General features: G+C 36.6%; 1 pseudogene; it reads left to right on the top strand.

Moving 5' to 3' along the window:
- The first annotated feature begins 4721 nt into the window (after positions 1 to 4721).
- LOC138165636 (heat shock cognate 71 kDa protein-like) lies at positions 4722 to 14269 on the top strand (annotated as a pseudogene).
- Positions 14270 to 23083: the final 8814 nt, after the last annotated feature.

Raw genomic sequence — 23083 nt, 5'->3', positions numbered from 1 at the left:
GCTTGTGTAAAATCTATTTTTCTCTGAGTCTTTCTTTGAAGATATTTTTGGGTCATTTCTGTTTGTGTCTTGACATTCCCTGTGTCTACAGAAGCTTTTTATGAATAAGTTCTCCTTACTGTTGTTCCCTCATTTTGCCAAATTATTTCTTAACTTTGAACTTTCTATTAGAATTGACCTATATTTACCTTTTGGAATTTGGGTAGGAAGGTTGGTAAACTGAGTTTCTATGCCTAGACCTGGGGCCTCTGAGTTTTCTATGCTTCCAAGGTGGTGCGATGGAGAGACTTCTGGTCAGTATCCTCCTGCTCTGTATTTTAGTCCTTACTGAGGTAGGGCCTCCACACTCTCTATGACTCTCCATCCTGGGACTTTCATATAAAATGGGTAATGGAAGAAGTTGTCAAATGGTGTTTAGACATGTACTCACTGATAACACAGTTGTTTTCTGTAATCTTTCTAACCTGGTGGCTAGTGCCCTTACCATGCTTAGGTGTATCCCTGGGTCCACAGGTAGACTTATTTTTCCAACTTCCTAAGATTTCCCTTGATGGAAAAAAATGTTACTGTGATTTTTTGTTATTGTTGTTATTATTTTTCTCAAAAGTTGTTTAGCTTTAAGTTGTTTAGGGGGTTAGGTTTGGAGAGCTAAGCAGAAATGTTCAATTTACCATGTCATTTTAACTCTTCTTCCTATTTTCATCTATTCTCAATTAAAGACATAGAGGGAAGTATATCAACATTAGTACAGTGACTGAAGATCCACTTAAATATATTAAATAGTATATTCCTTAAATATACTACAAAAGGAATGATGTGACGAAAATGTACCAAAAAAAATATTTATAGCAGTATATTTGTGGCGGTAAAGAATTGGAAATTCAAGGATACTCCAAAAGGAATGATGCAACGCAAATGTACCAAAAACATATTTATAGCAGTATTTTTGTGGTGGCAAAAAATTGGAAATTCAAGGGACATTCATCAATTGGGAAATGGCTAAACAAGTTGTGGTATATGGTTGTGCAATGCTCTTTTGCTGAAAGAAATAGTGAGCAGAAGATACAAGAAGCAAGGGAAGCATGAGAAGGTAAACAGGGAAAAGAAATCATAAGGAACTTATCAAAGTTGAACTATTAAAATTCCTTATTAAAATTGTATATATACATATATATATATATATACAAACACACACACACACACATATATATATGTCTATATAGGAGGGTATATGGGCATATGAATACATATGTGAATATGTGTATATATGTGTACAGGTATACATAGATAGAGGGCACAGGACCAATTTAACAGGAAGGGATGATACTTAAAAAGATGAAAATAAGAGATGAGAGAGGAATATAATAAGAGGATATGGGGAGAGACAGAATGGGGTAAACTATCTCATATAGAAGAGGCAAGGGAAAATGGTTACAATGGAGGGGAAGAAAGGGAAGGCAAAAAGGAATGTGTAAGCCTTATTCCCATTGAATTTGGATTAGGTAGGGAATGACATTCACACTAAATAGGGTATCTCACCCTACAGGAGAGTAGGGGGGAAGGGGATGAGAGGGGGGATGGTGGAAGGGAGGGCAGGCTGGGGTAAGGGAAGTTGGAAGCACCCACTTTTGAAAAGGAACGGGATCAAAGTAGAGAATAGAACAGGTGGGTGTGGGATGGGATGGAGGGAAATATAGTCAGTCTTTTACAATATATCTAGTATGGAAATGTTTTACATAGCTACACATGTACAACCTATACTGAATTGCTTATCTTACCAGTAAGGGTGTATGACGAGAGGAAGGGAATGAATCTGGAACTCAAAATTTTAAAATCAAATGTTTATATATATATATATATATATATATATATATATATATATATATATACACACACACATACATACACTATTATTAATATTATTTTACATGAACTGGGAAATAAGATATACAGACACTGGGGCATAGAGATCCCCCATGCCCTACTGGAAAGTCGTAGGGGGTATGGGAGAAGATATGGTAGAGAGCAGATTGGAGGAGGGGATATCCAGTGGGATCACTATTTTGGGGTGGTAGGTAGGGGAAAAACAGGTAGAAAATTTGTAACTGAAAATCTTGTGTAAATCAATGATGTAAACCAGAAGTTAATAAAGCATTTGTTAAAAAAAAATCTTCCCTGCCCCTAGGCCCTTTGATAGTCTTAAGTGACTCTGAGAACCTTCCTTGATTTACAAATATACTCTGCCCCCTAATAGGCTGAATGTGGTCACCTGGAGCCTGTGGCAGGCGGCTTGTTTTTCAGGAATGCCCACACCTCGATACTTCATGATTGGGCAGTGGGTCAAGAAGGCTGAGACATTCTCTGAGGCAGGAGAAGCCTATAAATACCCTGATGTGAGATTTTGTTTTAGGGCTCACTTTGAGAAGAGTTATGTGATTTGACCAGATGAGACTCTGGGCAGCTGTTGAGGCCCCCCAGCTTTGAAAACCCAGATGTTGGTGCTTTCCTCTCTGGTAACTGACTAGGTATGGATGTAATGTTCAGACATTTGGAAGCCTGTCTGCTGATGTTTCTCTGTATTTGTTATCTGCTTTTAACTTGTTTGTATAATCTGACATTAGGGGTGCTGGCCTTTTTCCCCTGAACTAGGTAAATGACATATGTTTGATTAAAGCAAGATTGTTAACACATTTTGAGTTGCTTTCCTTTAGAAAAGAAGATCTAAGAACTTGTATTGGCAGCCACCCTGGGTATGCTACCGTGTTTCCCTGATAATAAGACACTGTCTTATTATTTTTTTTTGGACAGAAAAACACCAGAGGGCTTATTTTCAGGGGAGGGCTTATTTTAATGAACATTGACAGCAATTTTAATAAACAGGTAAATGTGAACAAAAAAAATGTACCTTTATTCAATAAGAAAATCACTGGGGAAGAACAGGATGATGTGCTCACTGCTGCAGGTCTGATTGGATGCAGCTTGTAGCGCGGTGTGCGTTTCGGGGGGGGGGGGGGACGGTGCCGCAGGGGATCACCTTCACTACAGTAGCAATCTCAATAGGGCTTATTTTCTGGGGAGGGTTTATTTTAGAGGAATCTTACACAGTAAGGGGAGGGCTTATTTTTGGGATAGGTCTTATTATCGGGGAAACACGGTACGGTGCTTGCTGCTATAAGAACCTATGAAAGATATTTCCAAAAGACTCATAATGGAAAATGCTATCCATGTCCAGAGAAAGCACTATGTAGTTTGAATGTAGAAAAAAGTCAAAGCATACTATTTTCTCTTTTTTAAATTTTTTTTTTGTTTTTCTTTCTTGTGGTTTTCCCTTTCAATTCTGATTCTTCTTTCACAACATGACTGATGTGGAAATATCTTTGATATGATTGCACATGTATAGCCTATATCAGATTGCTTACCATCTTGGGGAGTGGGGAGAAGGTTGGAGAAAAATTGGAGCTCAATATCTTATGAAGATAAATGTTGAAAATTATATTTACATGTAATTAGAAAAAATAAAATACTGTTAAGTGGAAAACATTTTTAAATGAATAAAGGTATGATGAATTATTATTATTGTAGAAGATTCTCAACTATGTAACTTCATTTCTTTTTGATAGATTAAGGATGATATCTGAAGAGATTTCCATGTAGTTAATAAGGTTTTAATAGGAAGAAGTGCCTCTTCATTGGTTACTTTTGATTATCACAGTTTGATCTCTTTTACCTGAAAATATTGGCATTTTCCATTGAACAGCCTAATTTGCTCAAAGGAGAATCAAATGCCACTTTTTTTTTTTAACAATTCTTAAGGAGAGATTTTCTACTGTGTCGACCCATTATTGTTTACAATCTTCATAATAAATTTTCCTAATTATTTACATGTCTTGTCTTTGATAAAACTTATTTCTGGGGCAGCCAGGTAGCACAGCGAGTAAGAGCACTGGCTCCAGTGTTGAGAAGACCTGGAGATCGAATCCCGGGCTCAGACACTTCGCACCCACCCAGAAACACCTGGCCGTGTAACCTTGAGCAAGTTACTTAACCCCAATTGCTTAGGGGTGGCCAGGTGGCTCAGCGAGTAAGAGCACTGGCTCCAGTGTTGGGACGACCTGGAGATCGAATCCCGGGCTCAGACACTCAGCACCACACCCAGAAATAACTGGCCGTGTAACCTTGAGCAAGTTACTTAACCCTGATTGCTTAATAAAAAAAAAAAAAAAACAACTTATTTCTGATTAACAAATGATACTAATAATAAATGAAGTTCTCATCCTAGACCAGTCAAAATGTAAGCCAAAAATAAATACAGTAGCCTGATTCTTTCCCCCCCCCTCCTTTTCAGACCTGACAAGGCAGCTGTGGGAACACTTACTTAGGAATCTTTGTTTAAAATGAAATTCAAAATGATGAAGCTCTGGCCTTTGAAGACAACATGCATTATGTGGTCAATTGGAAAGGAAATGTTCACCAGGCTGCTTGCTCTCTTAGATACATCAAGTATCAAAAGAATATGAGATAATTTAGAATGGTATAATCATTTGATGATAATTTTTTGCCACTGAATTTTAAATCAACACCTGGGTTAGACATTGGGAGTGGAATATGCAGCCAACTACATTGAAGGAAGAAGTAGGGTTTGCTTTTAATATTCATAAAGTTCTTTTTAAAAAATCGTAGATGTACAATATGTTCTAACACAGGTGGCACGTTAGGAAATTATGTCACATGATAGTGAATCAGCAGGTGCGTGATTATTTCTCTGCCAAGTAAGGTTGGACACAGGTATGATGCTCACCTACTTTTTTTAAATCATCAAAATATGTACGCAGGCAATCTAGGACCATAAAGATCTGCTTTAAAATTGGCAAACCCTAGTAGATATCTTCCCACAACATTTTAATTTGTATGAATCACTTGTTTATATTGCAGATTAAGTTTGTAGTTGTGTCTCATTGATGTCCCATATAGAGCACAACACCCAGCTGCTAAGCTCTAAACTTGGTGAGACATAATCTACCTTCCACCATACCTGCATAGGAAAAGTCCAGTGATTGACTAAGGATCAACTTGCTCATCCTGTTGAAATGTCATTATCAAGGTAATAGGTGGCATGATGAAGTAAATAAAGTGCTGAATTTGGAGGCAGGAGACCTAAGCTCTTCCACTTGCTCCCTGTAAGATGTTGGGCAAGCCATTTTACTTATTTAGGTCTCCATTGCCTCATATGTAAAATGAGGGAATTAGACCAGAGGAGGCCCAATACCCCTTCCAGCTCTAAATTTATGAGTCTAACAAAAAAACAAAAAACTTTCAGCAGTCGTAATGTTTGAAGTTTATTCTTTTTAGCACAACTGATTCTATTTACATAAGGTTCAATTAAGAAAAAAAAAACAACAAAATAGCGAAAGACAAGCTGCCAACCCTAAAAAAAATAACAATGAAGAAACACAGGAGAACCATGTTATCATAAGATCTGTAATTATAAAGGAAAGTAGTTGGGGGCAACTAGGTGGTGCATTGAATAAATCAACGGCCCTGGAGTCAGGAAGACTTGAGTTCAAATTCAGCCTCACACACTTAACACTTACTAACCATGTGACTGTAATGGGAATGTAAATTTGGAAGATCTTCCCTGCCCCTAGGCTAAAGTACACCTGAAGCCTGGGGTGGGAGGCTTGTTTTTCAGTAGAAACTTTTTGATTGGCCAGTGGGTCAATAAGGTTGTTACATTCTCTGAGCCAGGAGAAGGCTATATAAGCCCTGATGTGTAGCTTTGCTTTAGGGCTCACTTTGAGAAGTGTTCTGTGATTTCATCTGGATTCTGGGAAGCCATTGTTGAGAGCCCCCCCCTCGGTTTTGAAAAACCCAGATGTTGAAACCCAGATGTTGATTGGGTAAGGATGTAATGGTTGGACAGTTTGAAATCTGTCTACTTGATCTGTTTCTGTCTTGATAATTCTGTCTGTATATTCTGAAGTTCGAGGTGCTGACCTGTTTCCCCTGAACTTGGTAAACGATATATGTTTGACTGATTAAAATAAGCTTGTTAACCCATTTTGAGTTGCTTTCCTTTATCAAAGGAGATCCAAGACCCTGTTGGCAAGGACCCTGGGGACACTGGGGTGCTTGCCGCTACAGTGACCTTGGAAAAATCACGTAACCCCAATTGCCCTGCCCTTTCCCCTCCAAAAATAAAACAAAAAAATAAATAAATAAAATAAAGGAAAGTAATAACATTGGACATGTCACAGCCCCACATAAATTTGTAGTGTTAAAAGATATGAAAGTGTGAAAATCAAAATAGAACATAATTCTCCTGTTTGAAGTTCAGTAAATTAAAAAAAAAATCTATGCATTCTGTTTGCCACAGGAAACTAAATAGTTTTCCGTGTCATTGTTTATAAAATTTGACAGAGAAATAATAAAATTAAAGTTTAACTATATGACTCTGATGCATAATATTCCTTTTCTTTTTGCAGTATGCTCTTTTACCTTTTATACTGCAACTTGAATCAATGCAAATAGTCTTTAAGAAATATGAAGGAGGCAAAATTCCCAATTAACACAACAAAATAGACTAAAGAGATGAAAATAGGAGCTTTGATTTAGGATGAAAGGAATTGAGCTAGTGTGGGTATTAACTATAAGAGAAAATTGGAAGGCATGTTCAGCTATATAGAGCTATAGAATCTTAATGCTCAGGGAAATATTAGAAGTTATTAATAGAGAATCTCCTTCTACAGCATCCCCTAACATGTGGCTTTTACATAAGCTTAGCTTAGCACTCCTATAATCACATAAGTCTATTGTGAGATAGCTCTACTTTTTAGGTAACCTTGCTTACGTGAATTCAAAACCTAACTTTTGAAAAAGTCTCCCTCTCTTGTTTTCTGCTACTTGGATGAAAACAAAGTAAATATAACCTCTCTTCCAAATAAATGGAATGCTGTAAAAAGACATTATGATGTCCTTCCTTTACTTTCAATTTTCAATTTCCTTCAATCTGTCTTTGTTCCTCCTGGCCTGGCTTTCTTAATAGCTCACTCATTCTGTGCTCTCAGCTAAAGTGACCTCTTCTGTAAAATGATGACGTTGTAGTAGCTGCTTCATAAAGTTGTCGTTGGGATCAAATTAGATAAAGTATATAAACATTTTGGAGGGGGAGGGGTTAAAACTTAAATTATCATATGGAGGCAGTGTAGGGGATAAGTCAAAAAGACATGAGTACAAATCTCAAAACCTACCTGCTGTATGAACTGTACAAAGTTATTTAACCTTTTTCTGCCTCATTTCCTCTTCCATAAAATGGCAATAATAATAGCAGCTATTTTCCAGATTTGCTGTTATGATAAAAATGAAATTGTATTTGTGAAGCATTTCACAAACTTTAACATACCATATCCATATTATTATTTCAAGTATTGTTTTTATGTATAACCACATCTACATCTATATTTAGCAGGTATTATTATTAGATTGTGGGTAGCTAGCTAGCACAGTGAATAGAGCGTTGGTCCTGGTGATAGGAAGACTCATCTTCCTGACATCAAATCTGACCTCAGATATTTACTAGCTGCGTGATCCTGGGCAAGTCATTTAACCCTGTTTGCCTCAGCTTCCACATTTGTAAAATGAAATGGAGAAAGAAATGGCAAATCATTCCTGTATCTTTGACAAGAAAACCCCAAATGGGGTAATGAAGAGACAGACATGTTTAAATTATCTCAAGAACAATAAATTATTGTTACCTCCATGTTCTCCTCCAGCCCTAAATATGCATTCTTTTGTAATATCCACCTCATGCATTATCATGGTGATCATTGCCTGGAATGCCTCCAGTTTAGCAATGTCCTTTCTAAAATGTGACAGAACTTCACATAGTATATCAAATTTGGGACCAGAGACTCCAGTTCTGGACATTATTTTTCTATCAAATAACACACACACACAAACGCATGTATGTATATGTGTATATGTATATATGTGTGGTGCATACGTGTATATATAGGTACATATATGCATATGTGTGCATGTATGTATTTGCACACATACTGGGATTCCATAGCATATTCATATAAACCTACTAGTCTCTTTTATCCCTGAGGTTTTTTTTTAACATGAAATTGTTATCTGAGGCCAACTTTACACTTATTCTTCACATTTATTCCTATTCAATTTCATTTTATTAGAATCAGACTTTTGTTCTACTCTGAAGAGATGGTTTTAGTTCCTGCTTCTGTCATCCAGCAAATTGACATATGAGTAATTTCTCACAGCTTTATGCCACATGCAACCTTGATGATCTGGCAACCTATGCCTTCATGCAAGTCATTGGTAAACATACAGAACTGAACATGATCAAGCACTGAGTCCTGTGGTATTCTAATTGATATCACCCTCCAGGATTACAATGACCCATTAATCATCACTTTGGGAGTTCTGCCACTTGGCCAGTTCTGAAAACACCAAATGGTACAATGATGAAGTTCATATATTTTTTATTCTGTCCAGAGGGATATCATTAGATACTTTTTCTTGCTTTTCTGATTCAGTTATTTTATGACTATGGCATTTCCCTTGTGATCTAATGTACTTGCCAGAAGAAAGGGGGCAATGGGAGGGGAGGGGTGAGTAACATGGCATGTTTTGTTCTTGACAAGTCAATGTGGATTGTTATTTTCTACTGTTTCCCATTCTATACGTTCATCCCTTAAATGATGAATGAGGGTAAGGAATTATTGAATATTGCTAGGACTATCATTAATCAGTCCATTTCCTCTATTCTTAAAAAATAGACTCAGGGCGGCTAGGTGGAGCAGTGAACAGTGAACCAGCCCTGGAGTCAGGAGTACCTGAGTTCAAATCCGGTCTCAGACACTTAACACTTATTAACTGTGTGACCTTGGGCAAGTCACTTAATCCTAATTGCCCTGCCCTCTCCCTTCCCCCCAAAAAACAAACAAAACAAAACAAAAACTAGACTCTATTTGCCCATATCCAAATAAAGAATTTTGATAAAATTGCAAACAACTATTCATCATATCCAAAAATATGTTTAAGTAGAATAAAGGCAATTCTAATTTAAAAACAAAACAAGACAAAAACAAAGAAACCCATCCCCCCCACAAAATTTTACAATCAATAAAGTAGTTTCCTCCTAAGAATTCAGAGAAATAATTAGCATCAGTATTATTATGCCCACTTCAGAGATAAAAATCTGAGTCTTATAGAGATTAAGCCATGTGGTCATTCCACTCTACCACATTGCACACCTTTCAACATAAATTTAGCGTTTCAAATTTAGAATAAGAAGGGACCTCAGAGGACGTATATTCCAACTTGCATTTTATAGTGGGGAAAACTGAGACCAAAAGTAGCTTAATGACTTTACCAAGATTACACCTTTAAAAGGTAAGAGAACCAAGGATTTTGGCCAAGGTCCTTTGATACTACAAATTCCATACAAGTATTATTCCACACTCTCACATGCCTTTCTAGCTGAAATATCTATAAATATTTGATAGATTCCTGAAATATTTTCCTGGGAATATTATGGAATAATATATTTACTTTAAAATATGTAGGAGAAAACTCCCTCAAGGAAGGAGGAAAGATTAATTCATCATAATTTTATAATTACATTATGTTATAATTGAATCCAAAGAGATATTTTCCTGGAACAATATAATCTACAATGTCTATGTAGCAAGAATATCACATTTTTAACATTTCAAATAGAGGCTCTTAGATGACAGGATGTAATCATTTTTAATTATTTTAGTTCAAATTGCTTCATCCAGAACTCTTGGTGCTCTAAATGTAATATACCCTCTGTCTTTTGCTTTCAGGAAAAGCGCCAGGATCAATTCTATAATTTGAATGAAGGATTACTGTAAGATGCTCTCCCTTGTTCAGTTAAAGCCCAATTATTTAGTCACTAAAAAGTCTCTTTTAGATATTCACATATAGAGGGTTCTTTGCTATTTCTTTTATCCTTCAGCCCATTATCTTTTACTTACAATATCTCCTATAGAATAGGAGACAACTTGATAGAGGTATTTAATTCCTTCTTAAATTCAATCCAGAGTATTAATGCAAGCTCATTATGGACTATAAGCTCAATATCACTTGACAGTATGTCATGCAAGACAAGAATGTTAATGCAATATTAGACTCCATTAAGAAAAAAAAACTTTAGTCCAGTAACAAGGAGATAAAAATACCATCATTTTCTGCCCTTGTTTAATAACATCTGCAGTATTCTTTACAAACCTGAGCAACACATTTTAGGAAAGTGTTTTTAAGCTGGAGAGAGTTCATGGGAGGGCAACTAGTGTGGTGAAGAGTCTTGAGTTCTTTCCATGTGAAGGCTGGTTGAAGGAACTGGAATGGATAAAACTTAAAGTAGAAATGATAACTTTCTTTGAATATTTGAAAGAGGAGAAAGGGTTGACAACATATCTCAAAGAAAGAGATAGCAGTTGAAAAGAGGACCATTCAAGCTTGGCATAAGCAAAGAAGAAAAAAAAACTTCATAACGACTAGAGAGATATTAAAAAATGTAAAAGGCTGCAACAAGTAGTACTGGGTTCTCCTCCATTTGAAGTCTTTAAACAAAGACCAAATGGCATTTTATTATACATATTGTAGAGGATACTGTTTTTCAGGATTTTGATTGAGCTTAATGGCCTCTGAGACTTCTTCCAGTTTTGAAATTCTGTGACTCTGTAATGTTACTTCTTATCATCATGTAAGCATTAGTTAGCACCTCCAGTCATGCTTAAATCTTAATTATTTTAATTAGTCATATCAATTCCTCCCCTTTTCATTCTTCTCTCTGTGTATTTTATTCTTGATTAGAATTTAAGCTCACTGAGGACAAGATCTGTATTATTTGCTTGCTTTATATCTATATCATTTAGCATAGTACCTGGCTTTTAATAAATATTCTTTCTACTTGTGATTCATCATTCAACACAGAAAGATTTTCAGTCTTTATAAAATATGCATATTTCATTTCAATATAGATGTTCATAAATTTCATTATTATAAACCATCATTCTGAAAAAAATGAAAGATTCTTAAAATCGTTATTCCTTCATGGCAACCAACAGAACTCTCTTTTATTTCTCACCATTTTTTCCTTAGCATTTATATTTTTTTGGTAATGAAATTTTGACTATTTGTTTAACGTTGCATTTTCAAAGTGTCAGAATGGTCTTAGTATAAAGCATAGTCTCAGTAATTTTATATTGTTTCATTCAGGCAGCCAGTGTTGGTATGACCTGGAGATCTAATCCCGGGCTCAGATACTTAGCACCACACCCAGAAATAACTGGCCTTGTAACCTTGAGCAAGTTACTTAACTCCAATTGCTTAAAAAAAAAGAAATAGATAATAGTTCTACTCAGTGCAGCAGCATCCCTTCTTTCTCCATAGTTGTGAGCTATAACCCCTGACTCCCCATTAACCATATTGAAGAGACCCACAGTTGGCACTGATCTTGGCCATTCCTGTGTGGGAGTCTTCCAAGGCTGGAAAGTAGAGATCATTGCTAATGACCAAGGACCAATGACCACCCCAAGTGATGTCACCGTTCATGACACAGAACATTTAATTGGTGATGCTGGAAAGAATCAAGTTGCAATGAACTCCACCAACACCGGTTTTGATGCCAAACATCTGTTTGGTCACAGATTTGATGATGCCGTTTACACTTGGGCATGAAGCATTGGCCTTTTATAGTATGAATGACATAGCAGGGCTAAGGTACAACTCCCTTATACAAAGAGTACAAAGGGGAGACCAAAAGTTTTTTTTTTAAAGCAATTGGGGTTAAGTAACTTGCTCAAGTTTACACAGCCAGTTATTTTTGGGTGTGGTGCTAAGAATCAGAGCATGGATTTGATCCCAGGTTATCTTGACACTGGGGCCGGTGCTCTTACTCGCTGAGCCACCTGGCCACCCCTAAGCAATTGGGGTTAAGTAACTTGCTCAAGGTTACACGGCCAGGTGTTTCTGGGTGGATGCTAAGTGTCTGAGCCCAGATTCTATCCCCCAGGTCATCCTGACACTGGGGTGGTGTTCTTACTCACTGTGCTACCTGGCCACCCCAACCAAAAGTTTTTATCCAGAAGAAGTATCTTATATGGTCTTGACCAAGATGAAAGAAAATGCTGAAGTTTACCTTGGGAAGACTGTCACAAATGCTGTGGTTACAGTACCAACCCATTTTAATCATTCCCAATATCAGGTCACTAAAGATGCTGGAACCATTGCTGTACTCAATGTGTTCTGAATCATCAGTGATCCAATTGCTGCTTGGAGAAAAAGGTTGGTGCAGAGAAAAATGTGTTGATCTTTGACCTTGGAGGTGTGTAGCAGCAAGCACCCTGGAGTCCCTAGGGTGGCTGTTCACACAGGTTCTTGGATCTGCTTTGTTAAAGGAAAGCAACTCAAAATGGGTTAACAAGCTTACTTTAATCAGTCAGACATATATCGTTTACCTTGTTCAAGGGAAAAAAGGTCAGCACCCCGAACCTCAAAGTAAACAGGAAGAATTATCAAGACAGAAACAGATCAAGTAGACAGATTTCCAAACTGTCCAACCATTACATCCATAACAAATCAACATCTGGGTTTTTCAAAGCCAGGGGGGCCCTGGACAACGGCTTCCCAGAATACAGATCAAATCACAGAACACTTCTCAAAGTGAGCCCCCAAAACAAAGCTACACATCAGGGCTTATATAGCCTTCTCCTGGCTCAGAGAATGTAACACCCTTATTGACTCACTGGCCAATCAAGAAGTATCTACTGAAAAACAAGCCTCCCACATCAGGCTTCAGGTGCACTTTAGCCTAGGGGTAGGGAAGATCTTCCAAATTTGCATTCCCATTACAAGGTGGTACTTTTGATGTTCCCATTCTTACCATTGAAGATTATATTTTTGAGGTCAAGTTCACAGCTACGGACACCCACTTGAAGCAGGAGAGGACTTTGAGAACTGAATTGTCAACCATTTCATTGTTGAGTTCAAGTGAAAACACAAGAAGGACATCGGTGAGAACAAGAGGGCTGTTTGAGATCTTCACACTGCTTGTGAATGTGCAACACATACCCTGGACCAGTATTAAGATTGGCATCAAATCATCCAACCCCATTTTGACAAGTTGAATGCTGATCTCTTCAGCAGCACAATGGACCCTTTAGAAAAGACCTTAAGAGATGCCAAGCTAGATAAATTACAGATTCATGACATCATCCTGGTAGGTGGTTTCACTCAAATCCCCCAAATCCAGAAGCTTCTTCAATAGCAAGGAGCTCAACAAGAGAATCAATCCTGATGATGCTGTTAATCTATGGTGGAGGAGTCCAGGTTACCATTTTGTCTAAAGACAAATCTGAGAATGTGCAGCACTCACCAATATAGGATGTCACTCCTTTTTCGCTTGGAATTGAAACTGCTGGTTTAATTATGACCATACTGATCAAACTTGATACTACCATCCCCACCAAGAAGACACAAACCTTTACCACCTATTCGGAAAACCAGCCTGGTATGCTTCTTCAAGTTTACGAAGGTGAGAGAACAATGAAAAAGGATAACAACCTGCTTGACAAATTTGAGGTCACAGGAATCCCCCAGCACCCAGGGCTGTTCCTCACATTTAAGTAACATTTGACATTGATGCAAATGACTTCCTTAGTGTTTCTGCTGTGGGTAATAGCACTGGCAAGAGGAACAAGATCACCATCACAATGATAAGGGACATCTGAGCAAAGAAGACATTAAACACATGGTCCAGTAGGCTGAGAAATACAAGGTTGGGGATGAGAAACAGAGAGAGAAGGTGTCTTCCAAGAACTCTCTTGAATCTTATGCTTTCAATATGAGGATTACCATAGAAAATGAAAAACTGCAAGACAAAATTGGTGCTGAAGACAAACAGAAGGTCCTTGACGAATGTAATGAAATAATTAACTGGTTAGATAAAAATCAGACTGCTGAGAAGGAAGAATTTGAGCATCAGCAGAAAGAATTGGAGAAGGTCTGCAACCCCATCATTACTAAGTTGTACCAGAGTGCAGAGGGCATGCCAGGAGGCATGCCTGGGGGGTTTCCAGAGAGTGAAGTCATATCTGGAGGTGCTTCTCTGGACCCGCCATTGAAGAGATTGACTAAACGCACCAGAAGAAAGAACATTCCACACAGCTTTCCAAAAATCAAAGGACTCAAATTTGTAGTAAAGTCAGTAGTGGTTTGAGAGTAACATTTAAATTACTGTATAAATCTGGGCATTCTGAATACTTGAATTGTGCAGAGGGAGAGAAATGAACAACATTGTACTTTATTGGTATTGTAAGCAACTGGAAATGCAATTCTTGTCCTGGAGAATAAAATATATTTAAAATTGGTAAAAAATTAATATGATAAAAGCATTTATCACAATGCTTGACACATAGTAGGTGCTTAATAAATGCTTATCTCCTCTTCTTCATCTAAGCATATACTCTGAAACTCACCATTAAGTGCTTCTCCTTTCACTAGGTCTCTCAACACAACTGATACTTAGGCTGTTTCACTACTAAGTAAGCAAAAATAAGAGCTACATAAATTTATTAATACCATAACTTTTTGAAACTATAGAAATGGAAACAATGAGAGATATAACTTATTTGTTTTATGGTTATAATGAAATAAGGGTTTATAAACTTAAATGCTTTTCTTTTAGGTTTAGAAGAATTGTTTTTATCTTCTACAAAAGAAAGAAAGAAAGAAAAATGAAAGAAAACACACAATATGCAGTTTATATAATTTCTAAATATTTCCGTCTAATTATTGAGAGTGATAATATTAAAGAGTTGAAAAAAGATGGTATTTGATCCTTAACTAACACCTTTGTAACTAAATTTGAGACTCTGCACATAAAATAAAGTGGGAAAAAATTTAAAGGATAACTGGACACATGGACACCAGAAAATTACATTCACATGTCTTGGAAACAAAACACAGGCTTCCTTTAAGAATAAAAGTATCTTCTTTGTATCTGTTTGACCTCAGAAGGTTAAGACTGAATATGGAACATGAAGCCTTTTGTTTACATAGGCCAAACATAGCACTTCCCCATCCTTTAGCTATAATCTTAATCTTGCCCTAAAGGAACAATTTAGTTGTATAAAGACAGATAATTGCATCTTGTTTTCCCCTAGGGATCATCAATTTAGTAACCAATCTATTTTACTTGGTAATTCTGGCCTCCATAGCTGGAAAATACATTCTAACTGATAGGCTTGGATGATTTGTGCTGGGGCAGGCAGGTAAAGGAGTCAAATTTCTGCTGTTTCCTTTTAGAGGAATGAGAAGCAGAGGAGAATAAACCAACACTATTCCTTTATTGTTAGTAAGGATAAAAGATGTCTTCCTTTCTCACTTTCCAATGGCAGAGTCTGCAGGATCTTGAGTGTAACCTTTATTGTAGGCATTCATTGAAGAAGGAATTCAATTTCATACTATCCAGAGTGAGTCAAAGACATTGCATCTGATTTTCAGAAAAAAATGAGTTGGATTATTTGCAGTAGGAAAATCAAGAGAAGGATTCACCAAAAACATTTGGAATAAGAATTATAACCTGAGAAATATTTTTTTAAAAATGAGGGTAATATATTGAGTTTTTAAGTGCTACTGTAATTTTTCATTGGTATAAAGATTAATTATATTAAACTCGATTTATTAACAATTTGCAAATTTAGTTCAGTCAAAATTAGGAAAATCATCTCTCCAGTTTTTAAGAAAGGTTTTGCAATATCAAAAAGTTACTCTCATTTAAGCTTAGTGGTTTCATTTTGTTTAGGTCCTGAAAAGAAAATCAGGTAGGAAAAAGATCACTTTTAAGAAAAATTTCTGTGGATGGAACAAAATACTTAATATTACTAACTTCAAAGGATAAAAATTCATCCTATTTCTTAAATTTTAATTTAAATAGGGTTGAAAAAAGTATTTGGAGGGGCAGCTAGGTGGTGCAGTGAATAGAGCACTGGCCCTGGAGCCAGGAGGACCTGAGTTCAAATGTGAATTCTGACACTTGACACTTATTAGCTGCCTTAAGCAAGTCACTTAACACCAATTGCCTTGCCTCCACCCTCCCCCCCAATAAAGAAAGAAAGAAAAGAAAAAGTATTTGAGAAAGAAAATAAAGCCAACCAAAATGAAATCATTCTTTTAAAGTATAAAGCATGTTTTTTTATTCTTTAAAGAATTATAAGCATAAACAGAAAAAGGAAACATCAAATGTTAGTTTCGCAAATGGAATCCTTATTTGGTAAAAATAAATGACAATTTTCTTCAAATAAGATCCTTCCATCTTAATCAATGTGAAATAAAATGAGCAAAGGCACTTAGGAAGATATTTCATAAAAACAAAAGAACATAGAGAGATAAGGATTACTCTGTTTCCTACATCTTCAGATACTTTTTGTAAAATCTGATTCAGGCTTTTGAGCTTGAAAGGAATCACGGTGTGCTATTTAGATATGTCAGCAAAATAACTCTGGAAAAAATGAGTACTACACCATGCATTTACACTATACCATATGAGAGAAAGACAATGGGCCTGATGACAGCACACTGAAAAGAGCCTGAATATATTCTACCTCCCCTTTCTAGTTTCCTTTTATTTAAATTTCACGAAAAATTGTGTACATAAAAGGTCTAACCTAAATCAATTCAAAATTTAAGAGTGGTTGTTCAAGGGCTTATATTTCTTCCTACAGAATATAGCTATACCAATGAGAGATTATATAAATACACACACATACATAAACCTATATACTTATACATACACACACATTTCTAAAAGAGACAGTGGATGTCCTATACTGAACTGTCTAATTTAGTTCATCCATCTTCTAAGAGATTGATTTCAGTGACTGGAGCTCCCAAAAAGATGATTTGATTGACTAAAAGTCAGTAGTATATGAATTTTTGTAAGAGGAGCTACGCATTTCAAGGAGCCTGTCAGAGTAGACAAACAGATTTACATGGCTCTTTTTGAACTCCACCTTTTCATTGAAGCTTTCTTTTGTAGATGAAGCAACAAAGAAACAGGCTTGTTCTTTCCCTCTCCATTCCCAGGAGCAATTGATGATATCTTTTGGCAGAAGTCTATGCCAAGGTAAAATATGTTCTAGGCAACAAAACCAAAGGAAGATTTCATGGACCTCTGGGACTTATTAAAGTCCTGTCTAATTTTAAGAAATGACAGTGGCCAGGTCAGTGATGAGATATTAAGAGATTTTACAGTACATAGAAGAGGCAGATATCTGTTTGCCCACATGGTTCAGAAAGGGAGATCATGGAAAATATTCTTGAACCCAAAATTCTTGTATAGTGGAGGAGGTATTTTGATTATCAAGGCAGCATAATGCCAGAAACCTGAATTTTAGTCAGAGAAGGAACAATTGGGGGGAGGGGAAGGAGGGCAGTAGTATTAAGGTTGGATTCTAAGTAATCACACATTTGAGAGTACCTGAGCAGCATTTCTCTTGGAAAAAGAAGAGGATAAGGTATTAAGTACCAAAGTTACAATATCAGAATGTGAAAAAGGAGCAGAGACCTTTTCACCTCTTGTTTAATATCATAAGTGATTCACACTGTGTAGGTCATTAAATGGAAAGGGTAATGTCTGGCTAGCAGCTCCAAAGTTTGTTTCCCTTAAGGAAAAATTTTAACCATAAGCTCTACTCTGTTTGGGTGGTATACATAGCATACCAAGAAAAGGTAAAGATTCGCTAGAATGTTGAAGTGTAGACTGGTAGCCAATTTCGAGTTTAATTCCTTTCCTAGAGAATTTTATAGGGCTTTTTAAAATGTTGTATTGCTTTCTCTATCTATTAAAATATACCTATAAGTCCTTTCTATCTTCTGCATTCTTCTCATGTGTAAAATAAAAGCTATTGAATAGCTGATACGCATGTGCAAGACCTACAATTACGGGAACCTAATCATGTGTGGTGGGAGCAATAACTTAAGCATCTTAACCATTCAATTTAGGCTAGTTTTTTTTTTTCCTCTCCTTAAAATATATTGAAAGTTGCTCTGAGATTTAGTTAGCTCCAGAGCTTTGACTTAATAATGTCTTAGGGCAGAGATTCTGATTGCCTGGCTACAGAGCATTTAGGACTTAATAGTGATTAATCCTTTAGGTTTTTTTTTTTTTTGAGGGTAGAAGACAAGGGGAGGTCTTGTTTATTGGATGTTCAATTCAATTTTTTTTGTCTTTTGTGAGATTTTCTTTTTTTATCGAATGCTTTATTAACTTCTAGTTTACATCATTCATTTCTGCAAGATTCTGAGTTGCAAATTTTCTCCCCATTTTTCCCTACCCACCACCCCAAAATAGCGATCTCACTGGATGTCCCCTTCTCCAATCTACTCTCTCTCATATCTTCTCCCATACCCCCTCCAACTTTCCAGTAGGGCATGGTGGACCTCTATGCCCCAATGCCTATATAGCTTATTTCCATTTACATGTAAAATAATATTGATAATAGTATATATATATATATATATATATATATATATGTATATGTATGTGTGTGTGTTTGTGTTTGTGTAGTTTTGATTTTAAAATTTTGAATTCCAGATTCATTCCCTTCCTCTCTGGTCACCCACCCTCACTGGGAAAATAAGCGATTCACTACAGTTTGTACATGTGTAGCTATGCAAAACATTTCCATAGTAGATATATTGTAAAAGACTGACTATATATCCCTCCCTCCTATCCCATTTCCCATTTGTTCTATTCTCTACTTTCATCCTGTCCTTTGTCAAAAGTGGGTGCTTCCAACTTTCCTCTCCCCCAGCCTGCACTCCCTTCCATCATTCCCCCCTCTCATCCCCTTCCCTCTACTCTTCTGGAGGGTGAGATACCCTATTCAGTGTGTATGTCATTCCCTCCCTAAGCCAAATTCAATGAGAATAAGGTTGACCCATTCCCTTTTGACTTCCTGCTCTTCCCCTCCATTGTAACCATTTTCCCTTAACTCTTCTATATGACATAGTTTACCCCAATCTCTCTCTCCCTATCTTCTCTCATTATATTCCTCTCTCATTTCTTAATTTCACCTTTTAAGAATCATCCCTTCTCATTAAACTGGTCCTGTGCACTCTATCTATGTATAACTGTATGCATATATATATACACATATATATACACACACACACACAATCACAAAAATATTCATATGCCCATATACTCTCCTATCTATACATATATGTGTGTATGTGTATATATACATACATATGTGTATATACATATGTATGTAAATATATACATTTCTAATCCTTTCAATTATTCTCATACTGAGAAATGTTTCATCAGTTACAATTATTGTTTTTCCATGTAGAAATGTAAATATTTCAACTTTGATAAGTTCCTTATGATTTCTTTCTTTTCCCTCTTTACCTTCTCATGCTTCTCTTGCTTCTTGTATCTGAATGTCAAATGTTCTACTCAATTCCATTTTTTTTCATCAAGAATGCTTGAAAGTCCTCTATTCCATTGAATGATCACATTTTACCCTGAAACATGATACTCAGCTTTGCTGGGTAAGTGATTCTTGTTTTTAATCCCAGCTCATTTGCCCTCTGGAATATCATATTCCAAGCACTTTGATCCCTCAGTGTAGAATCTGCCAGATCCTCGGTTATCCTGATTGTGTTCGCACAATATTCAAATTGTTTCTTCCTAGCTGTTTATAATATTTTCTCCTTGATCTGGGATTCCAGAACCTAGGTATAATATTCCAAGGAGTTTTCTTTTGGGGATCTTTTCCAGGAGGTGATTGGTGGATTCTTTCAATGTCTATTTTGCCCTCTGGTTCTAAAACATCAGGGCAATTTTCCTTGAGAATTACTTGAAGTATGATTGCTAGGTCCTTTTTTTGATCATGGCTTTCAGGTAGTCCAATAATTTTTAAATTATCTCTCCTGGATGTATTTTCCAGGTCAGTGGTTTTTCCAATGAGATATTTCACATTGCCTTCTATTTTTTCATTTGTTTGGATCTGTTTGATAGTATCTTGATTTCTCATAAAGTCACTAGCTTTCATTTGCTCCAATCTAATTCTGAAGGATTGATTCTCTTCAATGAGCTTTTGAAATTCTTTTTCCATCTGGCAAATTCACCTTTTTAAGGAATTCTTCTCCTCATTACTTTTTTGAGCCTCTTTTGCCATTTGAGTTAGTCTATTTTTAAGGTGTTATATTAGTCATTCAGGTTGTTGATTCTCATTTCATAATTGCCTTGCATCATTGTCATTTCTCTTCCCAATTTTTACTTCATTTCTCTTATTTGCTTTTTCAGATTCGTTCTTAGGGTCCTCTTTGGCCTGTAACCAGCTTGTATTTTTCTTGGAAGCTTTTGCTTCAGGAGTTCTGACTTCACTGTCTTCCTTCTGTTCCTTGCTTTGATCCTTTTTGTCTCCAAAATAGGAGTCTAATGTTGGATTCCTCTTTTTGCTTTGCTTCCCTTGTTTGCTCATGGTGCCACTCAATTACTTGACTTTTGGGCCTTTTGCCACAATAGGACTCTGGTACCAGACAGGGGAGCTTCGTACAAAATGCTGGGGTTTTCTCAGCTGCCAAAAGTATTAGTTGGGTGCCCTCTCTGAAGCCTCCACACACTCTAGCAAGCTGGTCACACATCCCATGACCTCCATCCTAGACCGCAATACAGATCCAAGCAGTTTAAAGCAAAATGATTACCCCTCAGATTGGTTCCTTGGTCTCCCTACAGTCTTCAGGCCAGGAGCTGAAGCTGCCATGTGTTGGCAGCTGCATAGCCACAGCACCTCAGCGGCTTCTCCTTCCAAGGTATAAAGGCCGACAGCACTCCCAACTACTGGATCCCAAATCCACACTGCACTGACCTCTCACTTTGTCCTTAGCATCTAATGTGTTGATAATTCTGGAAACTGCCATAGCTGCTAGTGATCTGAAGTCCCTCCAGCCAGTGCTTAGTCAGGCCCACCATGGGGCTAAAACCTGCAGCTCCCTGGGGCTGGGGTTGGCTCCCAGAGTGCTGTATTGGCTGCTCCCTACCAGATTGTTGGCCTCTCCTCAGAGGGAGGTGAGCTTCTCTGTGTCATTTTGTGGGTTCTGTAGCTCCAAAGTTTGTTCAGAGTCATCTTTTTCATGAATTGGAGGTGGTGGGAGCCAGAGTCCAGCAGAAGTCCTGTTTGTCCTCCACCATCTTCCATCCTTTAATTTAGGAACATAGACCAATAGCATAAACCTCACTGGGAATCTGAATAAATGTTTTAACTTCAAGTAATTCTCAAGGAAAATTGCCCTGATGTTTTAGAACCAGAGGCAAAATAGACATTGAAAGAATCCACCAATCACCTCCTGGGAAAGATCCCCAAAAGAAAACTCCTTGGAATATTATAGCTAGGTTCCAGAATTCCCAGATCAAGGAGAAAATATTATAAGCAGCCAGGAAGAAAGAATTTGAATATTGTGAAAACACAATCAGGATAACAAAGGATCTAGCAGATTCTATACTGAGGGATCAAAGGGCTTGGAGTATGATATTCCAGAGGGCAAGTGAGCTGAGATTAAAACCATACTCTGAATGCCCTTCCTTCTTCTACAGCTAAATAACCTCCTCTTTATTAATTGTTAGATGGATTCTGAGTGATTCTTTTCATTCTAACTTCTGACCTAAGCCAGCATAAGGCCAATTTGAATTAGATCCAACACAGGAGAAAGAGTATATTTAGATCTTTCTTTGGGTAAATTTCATATATGTATATGTTTATCTATCTATCTCTATCTACACATAAATAGATAGATTTGTGAAATCATTCTGAGAGAAGCTGACCCTTAAAATTGAGCATCTATGTTGCCCCTGAAATCAGTCTCAGTCCCTGTGATCTTTCACATCTGTTTGCCTTGTTGCCCTAGATAAGAATATATGGATAATTTGAATAAGTCAAAAAAGGTCTGAGAAGGCTTATCAGCTTACTTTCATGGGCCTTTGAAAATGTGTAGCTCTTCCTAAAAGAGTCTCTTAACCTATGAGTCTATGGATCCTGAAAATTAGTCAAATTATTGTGGTAGCAACCCAGATCACTGGAACCAATCTCTTATGAAAATCCAAAGATCATCTCCAAACCATCCAGACTTTCCTAGAACAGTCTCAGACTATCTAAGTAATGTAATCTCTCAGAAATTCTCTTTGCAAACAGATTTGATAACATATTCTTAATAAAAGATCCCCTATATCTCCATCTGATAAATCATTGTTGAGGGGAGGCAGAAGAATGGAAAAAGGAAAGAGACAAAGGATAAGATGATGATATATTATGAAGAAACAAAACTCCTAGGAAAACAATCATTCTCAAAAAATCTTATTAAGCAAAATAAATTGATAAATAATGAAGTAAATACATAAGGGTATAGATAATATAAATGAATAAATAAATTGATAAAGAGATAAATTATTTCTTAAGGTATTCAAGAAACTATTGTAGGTTTCCCTTGTAATTGTTTCCATTTTCCTGTCAGTGTTGTTGAGCTTTTAGTGGGCACCTGACAAATTAGAGAAATGTTTATGTTTCTTTAGCACTAAGGCTTATACAAAACATATGCTTGATGAATATTTTAAATATTATTTTATTTTTTCCAATTACATGTAAAGAAGAAACAGACCAAAAAGGGGAAACTAAGAAAAAATAAGGAAAGTGAAAATTGTATGCTTTAATCTGTATTCAGATTCCATCAGTTTTTTCTCTGGATGTGGATGGCATTTTCCATTATGAGTCCTTTAGATTTGTCTTTGATCATTGTATTGCTGAATAGAGCTATGCCGTTAATAGCTGATCATCACACAATGTTTCTGTTACTGTGTAAAATGTTGTCCTGATTCTGTTCATTTCACTTTGCATTAGTTCATGCAAGTATTTCCAGGTTATTGTTTTTTCTGAAATTTGTCTGCTCATCATCTCTTATTGGACAATGGTATTCCATTACATTCATATACCACAATTTGTTCAGTCATTCCACAATTGGTGGGCAT

This window comes from Petaurus breviceps, unplaced genomic scaffold (genome assembly GCF_028583685.1).
Source record: "Petaurus breviceps papuanus isolate PSGF00001 unplaced genomic scaffold, PetGlider_PUasm1.0 214, whole genome shotgun sequence".
Lineage (NCBI taxonomy): Eukaryota > Metazoa > Chordata > Mammalia > Diprotodontia > Petauridae > Petaurus > Petaurus breviceps.
The sequence above is the reverse complement of the archived record's forward strand: the minus strand, read 5'-3'. Positions and strand labels throughout refer to the sequence as shown.